General features: G+C 46.6%; 1 protein-coding gene and 1 pseudogene across 4 annotated transcripts in view; one reads left to right on the top strand and one right to left on the bottom strand.

Moving 5' to 3' along the window:
* osbp2b (oxysterol binding protein 2b) overlaps positions 1 to 14336 on the bottom strand; it is a 354770-nt gene extending 340434 nt beyond the window's left edge. For 2 of the 4 annotated variants that reach the window (XM_080208481.1, XM_080208478.1), the window contains exon 1: positions 14253 to 14332. The gene's annotated coding sequence lies outside the window, so the exon portion shown is untranslated. Of the gene's footprint in view, positions 1 to 14252 lie in introns of all 4 variants that reach the window. The other 2 variants (XM_080208479.1, XM_080208480.1) reach the window with 2 other exon arrangements.
* LOC145356194 (small ribosomal subunit protein eS27 pseudogene) lies at positions 2153 to 10318 on the top strand (annotated as a pseudogene).
* Positions 14337 to 19303: the final 4967 nt, after the last annotated feature.

The following is a 19303-nucleotide window of genomic DNA, read 5'->3' on the forward strand; positions in this document are numbered from 1 at the left end:
GAAATATAGATGGCCTTTATTTAGCCTTCTTTGAATGTGTTTTTGATTTGTGTATTGCAACCCACAGGGCTTCATTAGGGTCTCTTCAGAGATAACAAGGTGCAGGTTTCTATGATACTGCAATGGGAGCTCTTTTCATTCAATGTCACAGACAGCCACTTTAAAAAATGTCTTTGTCCAGACTTTAAAAGTTTAGAAATTAGCCATGAGAAGATACATATATGTAAAATATTCAGTGTAAGGTTTTAATCCCTTGACAATTCCACAGCCGCAATGTTAAGATCTTGATGAATACATAAACTGCAGGAAATCTATGATAGACTATTGCTCCAACAAACAGAACCTAATATTATAGTTCCAGGCATATTTTATTTTAAAAAGAGGGGGTTGTACAAAGTGCATTTGTGCATGCATTGATATCTGTGTCTGAATCATTGAATCCCTACAGAGCAGAAGCAGACCATTCAGCCCACTGAGTCTACACCAACCACAATCCTCTTCTTCACTGTCAGTAAAACAAAGGAGATTGTCATCGACTTCAGAAAGCATAGCGGAGAACATGCCCCTGTCTACATCATGATGTGGGTATGCCGGCGTTGGACTGGCGTAAACACAGTAAAAAGTCTGACAACACCAGGTTTTAGTCCAACCGATTTATTTGATAATAGACTCACAAGCTTTCGGGGTTAGCCCCTTCGTCAGGTGAATGGAGAGTTCCGAGGCCAGAACTCTCCATTCACCTGACGAAGGGGCTAACCCCGAAAGCTTGTGAGTCTATTATCAAATAAATTGGTTGGACTAAAACCTGGTGTTGTCAGACTTTTTCCTGTCTACATCAACAGGGATGAAGTGGAAATGGTCGAGAGCTTCAAGTTTCTCGATGTCCAGATCGCCAACAAACTATCCTGGCCCCTCCACACCCACGCTATAGTTAAGGAAGCCCACCAACACCTCACCCAAAACGCAAGAAACTACAAAAGGATTGTGAAAGTAGCCCAGTCCATCACGCAAACCAGCCTCCCATCCATTGGCTCTGCCAGTACTTCCCGCTGCCCCGAAAAAGCAGCCAGCACAATCATGGACCTGAGGCACCCAGGGCATACTCTCTTCCACTTTCTTCCAACTGGAAAATTATACAAAAGTCTGGAGGTCACGTATCAACCAACTCAAGAACAGCTTCTTCCCTGCTGCCATCAGATTTTTGAACACTCCCAATCATACAACAAGTTGATCTTTCTCTACACCCCAGCTATGACTATAACAGTACATTCTGCACCCTCTCCTTTCCTTCTCTATGAACGGTATATTCTGTCTGTGTGGCCCGAAAGAAACAATATTTTTCACTCTATACTAATACTTGTGACAATAATAAATTAAAGTCTAAAAAAAATTAAGACCATCACCATTTCCTGACAAGAGCACATTTTACCAATTTGAAGGATAACTACATAGAAAGACAGCTACTTATAAACATGCCACAGTGTAACTACAGCCTCAGAAAGCAACGCATTGGAAATAGCAGAACCGCAAAGTATCTAAAATTATTCAAATAAATTGAGTGGCACTATCATCTTACTCGGCTCAGCGCTTGATTGTACGTGTACACAGCCTTTGATATACAATGAATTACACCAAAGTTCATTGGGAATTTGTGCTTTACAGAATAATACACATAGCAGCCACTTTGACTGACACCCTATCCACCGCCTTAATCTTTCACTACCTCCACCACTAATGCACAGTGGCAGAAGCTTGTACAATCTACAAGGTGCACTGCACCAACTTGCAAAGGCTTCCAAACCCACCACCTAGAATGACAAGGGCAGTGAATACATGGGAACGTCACCAGTTGCAAGTTACCCTCCAAGCCACACATCATACTGACTTGGAAATACAGTGTCGTTCCTTTGTCGAAATCTTGGAACTCCCTTCCTAACAGCACTGTGGGTGTACCTCCATGAAACAGACTGTCGTGGTTCAAGAGGGTGGCTCACCACCACTTGCCTGCATATGGGCAGCTGGGGATGGACAAGCCAGCCCGAAACCTCTGCTGCTTCCCACCCAGTTGCAGAGCTTTGTTTTTATTCCTTTCTCCCCCTCCATCCCTCTTTCCACGGTCTCTGCACTTGCATGCTAGCGAGCCAACGCTCAAGATGCCTCTGGCAAAGGATTTGTTGCATCCCTCTCCTGAGGAGGAGAAGAGGAAATACAAGAATCAGCGGCTGGTGCAAAGCCCCAACTCCTACCTCATGGGTGTCGAATGTCCTGGTTGCTACAAAGTCAGGACAGTTTTCAGACACACACAGACGGTCGTGCTACGTGTCGGGTGTTCCACTGTGCTTTGCCAGCCCACCGGAGGAAAAGCCAGGTTAACAGAAGGCTGTTCCTTCAGAAGAAAGCAGCATTTGAGGGTGGGCAAGATGCCACCAGCCGGGCATCGTGAGCCTGGCCGGGGGGGGGCACAGATCCACTTCCTGGGGGTGTGGATGGCAGGATGGAGCTGGGGAAGTGGAGGGTGCGTGCCCACGTCTCGAGCCTCACCCATCTGCTTTCTAGAAACTTTTCTGGACCCTCTTGCTGGTACTGAGTTATTTGTTAGAATTGTCAAATAAAACGACATAAACATAAACAAAAAAGACACCTGTTACATTGTTAACTTCTTCCAATTCTAATAAAAGGTTACCTCAGTTCCTCTCTCCACTAGAGCACTGCCAGACCTGCTGAGTATTTGCAGCATTTTCTGTTCTTAACTTCAGGTTTCCAGCATCTGCCTGTGTTTGACACAATGAGAGCTTCCTGATCTACTCAGACTGTCATGAAACCTCTTTAATCACAGCAGCCTCACAGCAGCACAGCACCGAAACAGTGGCTTGAGTTACCAGTTCAAATCCTGGAGTGGGGGCATGAACCCATAGCCTTCTGACTCAGCTTCAAGAATGTTACCAAATGAATCATGCTGACATTGAAATTACTTAAATTGCCAGTTTCCATTTTTAGAAACATATTATCAAAGTGGTATTTCCAAGCAGTTTCTTCACAACAACAGGGTCAAATAGTGTTCCAACTCGCTTCTTCAAAGCAAAAAACATGACACTTGAACTAAGTTACTCAGAAACACACCACAGATGGCCAGTTAAACATGCCTAATTACTTTAGACAGGGAAAAAGGACAAACAACAAAAAAAACTAAAGAAGTAAATGCAAAATTCAGAAACACACAGCAGATTTTCCACCTATAATGTCAAAGGCTCAAAAATTACAGCTTGGCAGCGGACAGCGCCTGGCGTTGCCCTGTCTGTTTAATATCCATGATATTTCGCCAATCGTTGGAAGTACAGGGTTAGCTGGGATCTAAATGAACAGGGAAAGCAATTGTGCACCTCCTTAACCAGTTTGAAGGTTTGTGAAATTAGCAGAGCCCTGTCTGAATAAACAATGTTACTTAACAACCCTGTAGCAACCGTTACCTTTTTCGAAAAAGTGTCTGAATTTTCAGTGGCCGACTTAAAAAAAATGCACGGCAAGGTTTCAAGTTGAGACTTTAATTGTAACAAACTAATATTGACTAAGCATTACTGAGGAGGCAATTGGTTCCCTAAACTGCAAAGATATCCCCCCTTTAACATGTCCAAAAACCCATCAAATGTCCATCAAACGTCACCTCTCAGTTTACCAGTGGTTAGTCCTACACCTGCCCATCCTTTTCCCTGGCTACACCAGGACATATCTGTTTAGATTGCCACAGAGTGCATCTCTTCAACCAAAGATGATGTTCTGCCCGAATTCTGCCTGATAGCCCACAGAAAGCCAGCATACTCCTCCGTGCTAAGACCTTAACAATAGCCTTTTATCTCTCAGAGACCTTTCTGTACTTCTGCCCAAAAACAGCTCACAGGACAGAAAGTCTGTCTACAGTTAACCCAACTGCCCTCATCTTTGTTTCAGGTATGAACATTTTGCACCTTGATCTTGACAAATTTCAACCTGGCTCCCTGTCTCCGTGTTTAAAGTTTTTTTTTTGAGAGTTTATTTATTCATGTCACAAATAGGCCTACATTAACACTGCAATTGAGTTACCATGAAAATCCCCTAGTCGCCACACTCCAGCAACAGAATCACGGACACAATTTTTGGAGGGCTGAGGTTCTGTAACACTTAGCACAAGGAAGCCAGAATTAACTTAAGCACAGATATGATCACATAGCTGCTGACTTCTCCAAAATAAGAACTAAACTATGCTAGTGTACAGTTTCAGATATACTTAATACATGATACAGAGGTAGATAAAAAGGGTAAATTTACTACCAGGCAAAAAAATTAAACTGGGAAGAAGTGAAAAAAAGCTTGCCATCTATTTAACTGCTCCTTAAGAACAAGAGTCATAGAGGTTTACAACATGGAAACAGGCCCTTCAGCCCAACTTGTCCATGCCGCCAGTTTTTTAAACCCCTAAGCTAGTCCCAATTGCCCGCGTTTGGCCCATATCCCTCAATAGCCATTTACCCATGTAACTGTCTAAATGCTTTTTAAAAAGACAAAATTGTACCTGCCTCTATTACCTCTGGCAATTTGTTCCAGACACTCACCACCCTCTATGTGATAAAATTGCCTCTCTGGACACTTCTGTATCTCTCCCCTCTCATCTTACACCTACGCCCTCTAGTTTTAGACTCCCCTATCTTTGGGAAAAGATATTGACTATCTAGCTGATCCACGCCTCTCATTATTTTATAGACCTTTATAAGATCACCCCTCAGCCTTCTATGCTCCAGAGAAAAAAGTCCCAATCTATCCAGTTCAAACCATCAAGTCCCAGTAGCATCCTCATAAATCTTTTTTGCACTCTATTATAACTTGAGGAAAAACAAGACACAAAAACCTGAGCACAGTCAAGGGATAGCGAACGTTTCCACTTCTTTAAAAATAAAACTGATCCCCAAACATAAATTTTACCTTCATTAGAATTTTGCTTTTTTACTGTTACTGTTTGATTCAGGAACTGAGATAGTGGACATAAGTTATTTCGACCCCTTAAACTTTAACTGACAAGGTCTTGTGCAATAATTTTCTAAAAAATGGTATTTTGCAGTTCAGTATCTCATCTTACAGTTCAAACTTCATGCTATTACAAGTTGGAGAAACTGCACGCCGATAAAGCCTAGAACCGATAAAATGACAAATAAATCGATACATGGAATATATATGCTGTGTAACCACCTAAATTCCACAATTATCCTTGTTAGATAGATAAATGCATCAGAACAAGAAAAGGAACATGCCCTTCAGCCCAGTATATCTAATATGATCCTCTAAAATAATGGACAACTTACATTTATAAAGTGCCTTAGCATAACTAAGGTGCTTAATATGGGATCAATACAAATGTTGACACTAAGCCATAGAACAAGACATCAGGGAGATGACCAAAAGCTTGATCAAAGGGACAGGTTTTACATGGTGTCTTAAGATGAGGGCAAGCACAAGGTTAGAAATAGTGGGTGCATTGGTGGTCATCTTCCAAGATTCCAATGGCTGGAATTTTACTGGCACGCCAGCCTGAGGCTTGTAAGGTCATGCCCAAGGCCAACGGAGAATGATATAATGCGAGACTTGCCTGCCCCTGTAAAACAAGCCCAATTATTCTGGAACAGCTCCCACCGTTTGAAGGGTAGCATGACATAAGAACATAAGAAGTAGGAGCAGGAGTAGGCCATCCAGCCCTTCGAGCCTGCCCCACCATTTTCAATAAGATCATGGCTGATCTGAACTGGCTCAGTTCCACTTTCCCGCTTTCTCCCCATAACCCTTAATTCCCTTGTCTGTCAAAAACCTATTTGCAGCAGGCGACAGTGCAGAGGGACCTCGGGGTCCTTGTGCATGAGTCGCAAAAGCCCAGCTTGCAGGTGCAGCAGGTGGTCAGGAAGGCGAATGGGATGCTGGCCTTCATCGCGAGGGGGATTGAATATAAAAGTAGGGAGGTCTTGCTGCAGCTGTATAGGGCATTGGTGAGGCTGCAGCTGGAGTACTGTGTGCAGTTTTGGGCGCCGTACTTACGCAAGGATATTTTAGCCTTGGAGGGAGTGCAGAGGAGGTTTACTAGGCTGATGCCGGAGTTGAGGGGGTTGAGCTATGAGGAGAGGCTGAATAGATTAGGCTTGTACTCGTTAGAGTTTAGAAGAATGAGGGGAGATCTCATTGAGACGTATAAGATGATGAATGGGATGGATAGGATAGAGATGGAGAGACTCTTCCTGCTCAGAAAGGACAGTAGGACTAGAGGGCACAGCCTCAAGATAAAGGGGGGGCGGTTTAGAACGGAGTTGAGGAGGAACTTCTTCACTCAAAGGGTGGTGAATCTCTGGAATTCTCTGCCCGTTGAAGTGGTGGAGGCTGCCTCGCTAAATATTTTTAAGACGCAGGTTGATGGGTTTTTGATAGGAGAGGGGATTAAGGGTTATGGGGAGAGGGCGGGAATGTGGAACTGAGCCACGACAGATCAGCCATGATCTTACTGAATGGCGGGGCAGGCTCGAAGGGCCAGATGGCCTACTCCTGCTCCTATTTCTTATGTTCTTATGTACCCGTGTCTTAAATATATTTAGCGAGGTAGCCTCCACCCCTTCAACGGGCAGAGAATTCCAGAGATTCACCACCCTTTGAGTGAAGAAGTTCCTCCTCAACTGCATTCTAAACTGCCCCCCCTCATCTTGAGGCTGTGCCCCCTAGTCCTGACTAGCAAACGTGACCTGACTATTTAAAAAAAGAGGTAGAGAGAAAACAGGGAACTATAGACCTAGCAGCCTGACGTCAGTAGTGGGGAAAATGCATTGTCAAAGATTTTATAGCAGGACGCTTGGAAAACAGTGGCAGGATTAGACAGAGTCAACATGGATTTACAAAAGGGAAATCTTGCTTCACAAATCTAATGGATTTCTTTGAGGATGTAACCAGTAGGGTTGATGAATCAATTCACCAGATGGATCCCTGAAATGGCAGGACTGACATAAGAAGAAATACTGGGCTTGTATTGACTGGAATTTAGAAGAATGAGGGGGATCTCATTTAAAAATGTGGAATCAAGATGGGACTGGACAGGCTAGATGCGGGAAGAATGTTCCCAATGTTGGGGAAGTCCAGAACTAGGGGGTCAAAGTCTAAGTAAAAGGGGGTAAGCCATTCAGGACTGAGATAAGGAAGAACTTGTTGTGAACACATTGAGTTTCGATATCCATTTTTCAAAGCAGAGTGGGAACGGCAGAGATGCAAACCTCGATTCCTGTGTTACCTCATTCAACTCCATTCTCAATTCACAATTCTCACTCGCATTTCTGGGTTCAGATTGTTCACGAGTGGCATTTATTCAGACTCCTGGTTTTCTTCGGGTAGCTATTTCTCAAGGCATCTCCAACCATCCTTCAATAATTGCGAGACTGAACATGACAATATCTTGTTAATTAAGCAGTTTGAACGGACTGGCTTCATTGCAACAATTCATCCTTTTTGTTCCTCCCCAAATCATTTTTGGGGGAAATGCTTGCACGTTCCACCCACATCCCATAGCAACAAAAGTTAGCAGTACTCACACTTCCAACAACTGCACTGGAATCAAACTTCTTAAGGAATATCGCACACCAGTAACACCCAAATGTTACCCTCTTCATGAAACTGAATGATACATAGCAGAACATTGCAGCTGGTTTGTTACAGCCCACGTGGATATTTTACTGTTTAACTTCCATTATGGATTCCTTCCGCACCCCCCCTCCCCCCCCCACATTATGATTTGAATTATGTGCTAATGTTTTTAAGTCTGCTTCACTTAACTATTCCTCAGTAGAGAATTTTTAAAAACTTCCAATCCCAGACCTCAGACTCAAGAATTGTCTGCGTGTCCCTCTGATTGTGTGTTTAGTGGAACATTATTTATGCACCCAACATTTTAATGTTGCGAATCCTCTCAACATTTTCTCTGACATGTAAATTCAGATTCCTTTGCAGACTCTTCTCTCCCTCACACAAAACCTGGTTTGTGTCTTGCTTTATGCAACCAGAAGCATTCTGCCTGAGATTTTTTTACCATTGTTCAACTTTCTCCTTTATCTTCCCTCAAGGAGATTGACTCGCCAAATACAGAGCCAGGTGTGAACCAACAATCTTCCCGTAACTACCCCAAGCGGTTATTCTTCACCAACTATCCTGAATAAAAAGTGGCAGTAATGAAGAAGCTGAGCCAAATGCTGAGCTCAACAGACCAAATCCACTGCAGATGACGATACGAGATAAGTAAAACAGAAGTAGGAGCCCCAGTCAATTTTCTCCCCATGTCTATTCTAGCAATGCAGAGTCCAAATGCATCCAAGAGAGGTATTTGGCTGAAATCAGCTCACTCAAGCAAGGATTCCTAATCTACATGCCCCTCTGAGTGTGAAGCAGTGGTAAAATTCAAGTGATCCACTGGTTATAAAGCACGGGCAGCACATTGGCACAGCAGTTAGCACTGCTGTCTCACACTGCCAGGTAGCTGAGTTCAATTCCCAGCCTGAGTCACTGTTTGTGTGGCTTCTGCACATTCTTCCCGTGTCTGCATGGGTTTCCTCCAGGGTATTCTGGTTCCCCCCCACAGTCCGAAAAATGCCCTGGGTAGGTGCTTTGGCCATGCTAAATTCTCCCTCAGTGAACCCAAACAGGCACGAGAGTGTGGCGACTACGGGATTTTCACAGTAACTTATTGCAATATTAATTTAAGCCTACTTGTAACACTAATAAATAAACTTATTTTGACATAAACATTGACATAGAAACTAGAAGCAGGATAGGCCTATTCACCATCTACAAGGCACAAGTCAGGAGTGTGATGGACTGTATACTCTCCACTTGCCTGGATGGTGCAGCTACAACAACACTCAAAAAGCTTGACACCATCCAGGACAAAGCAGCCTGCCTGACTGGCATCACATCTACAAACAAATTCACCAAAGATCCTTAGACAGCACCTTCCAAACCCACGACCACTTCCATCTCAAAAGACAAGGGCAGCAAATACACGGGAACATCACTACCTGCAAGTTCCCCTCCAAGCCACTCACTGTCCTGACTTGGAAATATAATCGCTGTTCCTTTGCAGTCACTGGGAATTCCCTCCCTAATGGCATTGTGAGTCAATCCACAGAACATGGACTGCAGTGATTCAAAAAGGCAGCTCACCACCACCTTCTCAGGGGCAACCAGGGATGGACAATAAATGCTGGCCAGCCAGTGACTCCCATGTCCCACAAATGAATAAAAGGTTTGGTACTTTGAGCCTGCTCCGCCATTCATTATGATCATGGCTGATCATCAAATTCAATATCTGATTCAATATCCTCCCCCATATCCCTTGACCTCTTTAGCCCCATGTTCCAAGGATAAGGCAAGTGCTTATTCTTTGGTTCTGTTCAACTATTTACCAACTGAGTCCATCTGATGACACACACAGGTAGGATAAGTAATGGGAGATCTCTACAACAATCAACTGTTCCTTACTGGGAAAGCTCCATCCAATTTAGAGTCCATTTGGTCAATCCCACAAACTCCAAACATCTTCAAAAACCAGAGGTGAAAAATCTTACCAAATACTTTCTCAAATTCCAACTAAAATTATACCTACAGAGTACCATCTCACTAGCTCCTCAGAGCTGCAGCAGAAGCATAGGGCATAATGTGGGAACAACATTCAGGTGTGTGGAAGACAGGTCGAAGGCAGACAACAGAAAGGACTGAAGTGCAAGTCCTTCAGAGATTTGTTTTGCCTGCCTTTGGTGTCACTATCAATAAGTCAGCAACTCATTCAGCACAGCTGGCTGCAAAGCTTCAAATAGAGCTTTTGTTTGTGTATAATACGCACTGCTTTGCTGCAAGCATCAGCTGACATGCTGGCTCAGGACAAACTGGCTACCTGAGAGAAGTCTACGTACCCTTTGGCTAAGATTGCTCTTGGATTTGTTTCCCAAGGACCTTGGTTGAGCTACTGACTGGAGCAGTTAAAGCAAACACTTACTGCTTTTCTAGTTGGGGGTGGGGAGCAAAAAGAAGAGCGGAGAGAGCTTTTTAATGCAGATCAAGTAATCTTGAGAAATGTTTAACCTTCGTCAGTGGCAGGTCAGTTGTGGAGGTCATGGTGAACAGCTGAGCAGTGATGTTGATCTTAGCAGCATGTTGCCTGATACATTTGTACTAAATGAGGATGAAGTATTGTATTATTCACAAAACGTGTATTTTTTTTTACACAGTGAATGATCAACAATTGGAACAGATTCCCAGGAAGCGTGGCCGAGTCTAGAACTCTGCCCTTGTCTAAGAAAAGGCCAAGATGGCAAGATGTTACACTTGATATTCTGGATCGATGAGACTTAATGATTTCAAAAGGCCTTTTTCATCCAAAGCTATCTTGTGATCTTATAAAGGACAGCTTTTTAATCCACGCAGACTACTTCAGTATTTCCTCTGCATTCTTAAAATAAATACAGAAAGTATACTGTAACACGTTCTCAGGCAATTTTCCCATTACTAATACAGGGACTATTTCAACATTAGATTTGATATCTTACAGGTGCAATCCACGGCTTTGTGCCGATTCACATAATATTAAGCAAAGCCTTATTTATTTTACCCCAAGTATTCTAGAGTGCATCGCATGTGGTCCAGGCCAGACATTTTACATATAGTAACAGCAGGAATCTAATGTCAGTTTGACCTTTAAGTAGTAATGGAAAGTAGCTAGAGCCAGTTGGATTTGCAATAAACATTAGCCAGCCTGAAGTGGATATCTGGTGTCAATGTAAAGACCAACATTGGGCAGCCTGTAAACTCAGCAGCTATATTGTCCAGTGGGAATGACTGCACAGCGTTTAACTGCTTCTTAAAGGAGCTCAAGGTCATCCCCATCCACTTTTCTTTTTAAAAAGAGTTATTTCCTAGGAGTACGGGATTTATTGGCAGGACCAGCCATTAATTGCCCATTCCCAGATGCTCTCGAGAAGGCAGTGATGGGTTTTGAGTTGCTGCTGTCCATATAGTGAAAGCACTCCCACAATACTACACAGAAGCACATTCCACTTGTCAGTCACCAGTTCTTGACAACAGCATTAAACGCGCCTTTTATTCATTCCAACTGGAGTCCTTTTGCCTTAATGCTGCTGTTATTTTGAAATAATGGTCCTACTCTGTTTTTCCTTTCTCATTTATCATCTCTATAAAAAAATCAGTCATCTCTTTTCAATACTAGAAGGCCCACTCCCCATCCCCCCTCCCCACCAATTCTTCATCAAATGTTAGGAATTGGTCCTGGAGGGTCTTCTCTAGAACATCTTCCTTGTGACTCCAGAACTGGGAACGGTGCTCAAAGTGGGTTCTAATCAGAATAATAGACTTGAGCACGGCTCTCTAAGCAGGATCTAAGATGAGCACAGGTCTCTCCAACTTGTTCCCTTCCTTTCTGACTATATAGTTCAGCACTTTACCTGGTTTCTTGGTTGCTGCTCTGCATTGAATGGACACCTTGATTGTTAATTTGTTAACCTAAGTATTTCAAAACCTGCAGGGTGCATATATCATCACTTTCTTTCCCATGTTCAGCAGTTTACACGTTCCCACAATACATTCTGTACTATTACCAACATACAGATTTTGAAGGTTTATGTCTGAAACTTCGAAGCAACAAAATGCCAGGGCGGGTGCCTGTCTGTGGGTACTGCATTTGCATCTAGGCATGAGACTGGATATCTGTTTTGTGGTTGCAGCACTTGTCTCTGGGTACCCATCTATTTTTGCAGCATCTAGGTGCCAGATTGTGTCTCTGACACAAGGGTAATATCTGGCTCTGGGTGCCAGTCTGTTGGGTGCAGTGCCTAGCTCTGGGTGACAGTCTGAGTGTCCGTCTGTACTCACAACATCTGCATCTGGGGACCTGATGTGGGCGCAACTCCAGGCTTTGGGTGGCAGGTTGCATTTGTCTGCAGTTGCTGCACCTGGATATCAGGCTGTGTGTTTGTCCGTATCACCTGTGTTTGGGTGTCAGGCTGTGTGTTTGTCTGTATCACCTGTGTTTGGGTGTCAGGCTGTGTGTTTGTCCGTATCACCTGTGTTTGGGTGTCAGGCTGTGTGTTTGTCTGTATCACCTGTGTTTGGGTGTCAGGCTGTGTGTGTCTGCAGCTGCTGTGTCTGGATGTCTGACTGCAGTTGCTGCACCTGGGTGCTAAACTATGTGTCTGTATCATCTGTGTCTGGATGTCATGCTGTGTGTTTGGCTGTAGCTGCTGTGTGTCTGTCTGTATCAGCTGTGTCTGAGTGTCAGGCTGTGTGTCTGACTGTATCAACTGCATCTGGGTGTCACGCTGTGTGTCTAGCTGTAGTTGCTGTGTCTGGCTGTATCAACTGTGTCTGTGTGTCAGGCTGTGTCTATGGTTCCTGTGTCTGGGTGCCAGGCTCGGTATCTGTGGTTGCAGTATCTAGCTGGGGATGGCAGGCTAGGTGGTTCTACAGGCTAGCTGTAGTATTAGCATCAGAGAGCAACTCCTGCTTCCAGGTGCCAGACTGCGTCTGTCTGTGGGTGCAATGTCTGGGCGTCAGGCTGGATGCCTGGTGTGGGTGAGGGGGCCAGCACCTTGCTGTAGGTGCCTGTCTAGGTGTCAGTCTATGAGTGTTGTGTCTGATTCTGGATGCCAGTCTGTGGGTGCAGCCCCTGGCTCTGGCTGCCCTGGACAAGGTGCACTGGCTGGCTCTGGGTACCTCTCTGTGAGTGCCAGACTGGGTGCACTGCCTGGACCTGGTGTTGTCAGACTTTTTACTGCAGCACTGGGTGCCAGAGTGGGTGCAGCCCCCAGCTCCGGGTGCCTATCTGTGGATGCACTGCCTGGCTGTAAGTGCAGCGCTGGGTGCCTGTGGGTGCAGACTAGGTGCAGCCCCTGGCTCTGGGAGCAGCGCTGGGTATCAGTCTGTGGGTGCAGCCCCCTGGCTCTGGGAGCAGCGCTGGGTATCAGTCTGTGGGTGCAGCCCCCTGGCTCTGGGTGCAGCGCTGGGTGCCAGACTGGGTGCAGCGCTGGGTGCCTGTCTGTGGGTGCACTGCCTGGCTCTGGGTGCCAGACTGGGTGCAGCACTGGGTGCCAGACTGGGGGTGTACTGCCTGGCACTGGGTGCCAGACAGGGTACAGCCCCCTGGCTCTGGGAGCAGCGCTGGGTGCCTGTCTGTGGGTGCAGACTGGGTGCAGCGCTGGGTGCCAGACTGGGTGCAGCGCTGGGTGCCAGACTGGGGGTGCACTGCCTGGCTCTGGGTGCCAGACAGGGTGCAGCCCCCTGGCTCTGGGTGCAGTGCTGGGTGCCTGTCTGTGGGTGCAGACTGGTTGCAGCCCCCTGACTCTAGGTGCAGTGCTGGGTGCCAGACTGGGTGCAGCGCTGGGTGCCTGTCTGTGGGTGCACTGCCTGGCTCTGGGTGCCAGACTGGGTGCAGCACTGGGTGCCAGACTGGGGGTGTACTGCCTGGCTCTGGGTGCCAGACAGGGTACAGCCTCCTGGCTCTAGGAGCAGCGCTGGGTGCCTGTCTGTGGGTGCAGACTGGGTGCAGCGCTGGGTGCCAGACTGGGTGCAGCGCTGGGTGCCAGACTGTGGGTGCACTGCCTGGCTCTGGGTGCCAGACAGGGTGCAGCCCCCTGGCTCTGGGTGCAGTGCTGGGTGCCTGTCTGTGGGTGCAGACTGGTTGCAGCCCCCTGACTCTAGGTGCAGTGCTGGGTGCCAGACTGGGTGCAGCGCTGGGTGCCTGTCTGTGGGTGCACTGCCTGGCTCTGGGTGCCAGACTGGGTGCAGCGCTGGGTGCCTGTCTGTGGGTACACTGCCTGGCTCTGGGTGCCAGACTGGGTGCAGCACTGGGTGCCAGACTGGGGGTGTACTGCCTGGCTCTGGGTGCCAGACAGGGTACAGCCCCCTGGCTCTAGGAGCAGCACTGGGTGCCTGTCTGTGGGTGCAGACTGGGTGCAGCGCTGGGTGCCAGACTGTGGGTGCACTGCCTGGCTCTGGGTGCCATACAGGGTTCAGCCCCCTGGCTCTGGGTGCCTGTCTGTGGGTGCCAGACTGGGTGCAGCGCTGAGTGCCTGTCTGTGGGTGCACTGCCTGGCTCTGGGTGCCAGACAGGGTGCAGCCCCCCCCCCCGGCTCTGGGTGCCAGACAGGGTGCAGCCCCCCCGGGTGCCAGACTGGGTGCAGCGCTGGGTGCTAGTCACCTACCTGTAATAGGAGAGCAGTCCGTTACTCAGCACGAACCAGCGCCGCTGGTAACCCTTCAGGTAGTTGGTCCATTTGTGCAGCCAGCCTCGGTGGGTGTCGGTGCTGGGGGGTAGCGGGGGGGCCTCCCGGGGGGGTTCGCTCATGGTGCCGGAGCCGGGGAGCGGGGATCCGGGGTGCGGGGAGCCGGAGCCGGAGCCGGAGCCGGGCTGTGCGGCAGGGCTGCAGCCCGCAGGGTGGGCACCGCCAGCAGCCCGCAGGTCCTACAGCACAAAGAGAAAGCTCCCCAGCCCCCAGGATAAAACCCCCTCCTCACCAACCACCCACTGCAGTAAAAACACCTTCTCAATTTTCCATTGCCAGCCTCATTCCCGCCTCACTCTGCACCGCCCCCCTGATCCAGAGCGGGTTCCAAATATTTATTCATCTTTTAGGACAACTGGGCAGCGGCTCTTAAAGCGGGCTGTCACAGACTAATTTCGGTTGTACAACGATTATTAGCCAAGAGACACAAAGAGGGCGGCAGCACAGTTATTCACCGGACAAAAAAAATTGTTTCGATGAGGGACAGTAAAGGGCATTAATCCCGGAGTTGGGGCACTGTCTTTAGCAGGTGCTGGACTTTTACTCCTCACAAAAAGAGAAGGAAAATCACAAGCAAGGAGATGTCCCTTTAAAAGGTGTGGGGGGGACGCGCCTGTCTTTCCCACGTGACTCTTTCCCGCGACCACCCCATGTGAAAATAGGGCGGGTTTCCCGCCTGTGTCTGTCCTCCTCTCGCACAGTGAGAAGCCTCACAACATCGAGTTAAAGTCCAACAGGTTTATTTGGTAGGAAACACCACTAGTTTCGGGGCTTTTCCCCTTTGTCAGGTGAGTGGGCGCACGCACAATTTCCAGAATACTGATTAGAATGTGAGTCTTTACAGCTAATCAAATCTTAAAGGTACAGACAATGTGAGCAGAGATAGCATTGAGCACAGCAGGGCAGGCTCGAAGGGCTAGATGGCCTACTCCTGCTCCTATTTCTTATGTTCTTATTATTTCCAATGAGTGAGATGTTGTAAACCCAGGCAAGTCATGGGGGTTACAGATAAGAACGTAAGAGATAGGAGCAGGAGTAGCCCACCTAGCCCTTCGAGCTAGATAGTGTGACATGAACCCAAGATCCCGGTTGAGGCCACCCTCATGTGTGTGGAACTTGGCTATCAGTTGGTTGACAAGAAATCTTCTCCAATTGAATTTAGGGAAGATTAACACCATTGCCTTTGGTCTCTTCCACTAACTCCATTCCTTGACCACTGAGTCCATCCTTCTCCCTGGTAACTGTTTGAAATGGAACCAAGCTGTTCACAACCCTGACCTCCTGATTACATCTTCGTGCCATTATGAAAGGCCACCTATTTTCATCTCCATACCATTGCCCAACTCTTCCCCTGCCTCGGCTTATTTGCTGCTAAAACCCTCAGCCACATCTTCATCACCTCTAGGCTTGTCTATTCCATTGCCTTTCTGACTTACCTCTCATTCTACACACTCTGTAAACTTGAGGCTGCCATGAATTCACTCACACAGATCTCATTCACCCATCGCCCCTTGTAGTCACTGTCTTAAATATTGGCTCCCAGTTAAGCAATACTTTGATTTTAAAAATCCCATCCTTGTTTGCAAATCCATCCCAGACCTCACTCTTCCTGCCTCTGTAACCTTCTCCAGCTCTACAAGCTTGAGTCATCAAGTCATACAGTCATATAGCATGGAAAAAGCCTTTTGGCCCATTGAGTCTGCACTGATAATAACTACCACTAAAGTCATTCCCATTTTCCAACACTTGTCCCAGATCCTTGAACGTTATGATGTCTCAAGTGCTTATCCAAATTCTTTTTGAAGCTTAAGGTTTCTGGCCTCCATCATCATTCCAGGCAGTGGATTCCAGATTCCCACCGCCCTGAGTGAAAAAATATTTTTTCAAATCCTCTCTGAATCTCCTGCACCTTACTTTAAATATATGTCCCTCGTGATTGACCCCTCAACCAAGGGGAACAGCTGCTCCCTACCCACCATGTCCACACTCCTCATAATCTTATACACCTCAATCACGTACCCCCTCAAAGATATCTGTGCTCCAGATCTCTGGTGTCCTTGGTAACATTTATCCCTCAACTGACAGCCCAAACAGATTTTCTGGGATCTTAAGAACATAAGAAATAGGAGCAGGAGTAGGCCATCCAGCCCTTCGAGCCTGCCCCGCCATTCAATAAGATCATGGCTGATCTGTCGTGGCTCAGTTCCACATTCCCGCCCTCTCCCCATAACCCTTAATCCCCTCTCTTATCAAAAACCCATCAACCCGCTTCTTAAAAATATTTAGCGAGGTAGCCTCCACCACTTCAATGGGCAGAGAATTCCAGAGATTCACCACCCTTTGAGTGAAGAAATTCCTCCTCAACTCCGTTCTAAACCGCCCCCCCTTTATCTTGAGGCTGTGCCCCCTAGTCCTACTGTCCTTTCTGAGCGGGAAGAGTCTCTCCACCTCTATCCTATCCATCCCATTCATCATCTTATATGTCTCAATGAGATCTCCCCTCATTCTTCTAAACTCTAACGAGTACAAGCCTAGTTTATTCAGCCTCTCCTCATAGCTCAACCCCCTCAACTCCAGTATCAACCTCCTCTGCACTCCCTTCAAGGCCAAAATATCCTTGCGTAAGTACGGCGCCCAAAACTGCACACAGTACTCCAGCTGTGGCCTCACCAATGCCCTATACAGCTGCAGCAAGACCTCCCTACTTTTATATTCAATCCCCCTTGTTATGAAGGCCAGCATCCCATTCGCCTTGCTGTGCAGTTGCCATGTTTCCTGCATTGCAACAGTAACTAACTACAAAAGTACTTTGCTACGCTTTACAACAATCAGGATGTCCTGAGGGTGTGAAAGGCATTGTAAAATTGTTGGTTTTCATTGTAATTTTATACATCCCCTTCAGTTGGTCTGAGAATGAAAGTCAATTCCTGAGAACTTCATTTTCCTAGTCCAACGCGACTTGGTATCGTGATAGGATAATTGTGGTAGGTGGCCCTTTAAGGGGGCATTCCCTAACAGTCTTGTAGTTGGGTTGGACGCTATAGAGCGTCGAGGCAGAAACCTGTGCCAATCAAGTGCAAGGGGTGCATTTCCCACATAGGAGAGAGGATCGTTGTTGGAGCCAAGTAGTGTACAGTTGCGTAGTTATTCTGAATGACCCTATTTGTAGATATGATTATTTGTTCATTGGCAATAAAGCCCTTTGTTCTTAAGCCTCATCAGATTGCCCTCGCTTTATTACACTGGCAACGAGGAACAATTTTCCAAGTCCTTGGAAGTCGCAGTGCACAGATAGAAGAAGAAACTGGAGCATCGAAAATAAGAAGCAGCAAGGTACAGATGCATGTTAAAATGCCTTTGATCTGGAAATTAGAACAATTTGACCCCGAAGTAGAAAACTTGGCACAGTATATTGTCACAAATGAGTTAACAACTGAAGAAAAGGGGAAGGTTATTCTGCTCAGTTTGTGGTTCACAGGCTTAATCAGAAGTTTAACATCACCTGATGCTCCAGACATCAAGTCTTTTGATCAGATAGTTGAGCTGGTTAAAAATCATTTCAACCCCTGAGCCTCGGTCATTATGTTGAGGTACAAATTTCACTCAGCAGCTCGGGAGCCAGTCTCAGATTAGCAGGGCATTGTGAATCTGGCCCAGCATTAGGAGAAATGTTCAGGAACTTTTTGGTTTGTGATACAAATAACCCAACTATCCAGAAGGAGTTATTAGTTGAGACAAAACTCCCTCTAGATAAAGCTGTGGAATTGGCCCAGGAGCCTGAATGTGCAGAACAAGGCATAAATGAGTTGCAAAGTGTACCAACCAGCTGTTCTGAGTTGCAACCCAAATGCTGGTACTGAAAAGCCCAATTAAAGGGATACAGGATCGAGGGCAGAAGTTTGTTTTCAGTGTGAGGGAGAACACACCCAAGAAGAAGTGGAAACATAGAAACTAGAAGCAGGAGTAGGCCATTTGGCCCTTTGAGCCTGTTCTACCATTCATCTTGATCATGTCCCATCATAAAATTCAATATTGTGATCCGACTTTCTCCCATATTAAACCATAGAAACCCTACAGTGCAGAAAGAGGCCATTTGGCCCATCGAGTCTGTACCAACAACAATCCCACCCAGGCCCTATTCCCATAACTTCTCTGTATTAACCCTGCTAATCCCCCTAACACTAGGGTCAATTTAGCATGGCAATCAACCTAACCCTCACATCTTTGGACTCTGGGAGGAAATCGGAACACCCAGAGGAAACCCACGCAGACACGGGGAGAATGTGCAAACTCCACGTGGACCTGCTTCTTAGCCCCAAATCAGAACAGCTAGTTTAATTTCTTTGAAGAAACTGGATGAGGAGCCTGACAAGGAACCCGAATTGTTTACCCATAACCAGCTCCAACTGAGTAACGTGCCCCCATATTGAGCTAATAGCCTTGATGATAAATGGCAGATCTCTTAAAGTGGAAGTCAACACAGGGGCTACAGTCATAGGGGGAGCAGGCATGTTTGTTACAACGAATAAAGAATGGAAGAGCACAGGAACAGGCCCTTTGGCCTTCCAAGTCTATGCCGATCATGATGCCCACCTAAGCTAAAACTGAATGCATTTAACGGAGTCTGTATGTTTCCATTCCTTCCTACCCATGTATTCGTCAAGATGCCTCTTAAATGCTGCTATCGTACCTGTTCCCACCACCTTCAAAAAGGGCCTCCAACTGTTGAGATTGAACGAGGCTGTAGCTACATTGTCTACCTATGCCAGAGAAACGTTTCCTACTTTACGGGCAGCCTCAGTCACAGTGTCCTACATGAATCAGATGGCACAGTTAGATGGTTTGATAATTAAGGGACATCAACCTTGTTTAATGGGGCGTGATTGGCTTAGTAGATTAAACTGAATTGTTCACAGATATTCAGCCAGCTGCTGTGTAAATATTCCGAGGTCTTCCAAAATTAACTAGAT

The sequence above is a fragment of the Carcharhinus amblyrhynchos genome, chromosome 20 (genome assembly GCF_965287045.1).
Source record: "Carcharhinus amblyrhynchos chromosome 20, sCarAmb.v2.hapA, whole genome shotgun sequence".
NCBI lineage: Eukaryota > Metazoa > Chordata > Chondrichthyes > Carcharhiniformes > Carcharhinidae > Carcharhinus > Carcharhinus amblyrhynchos.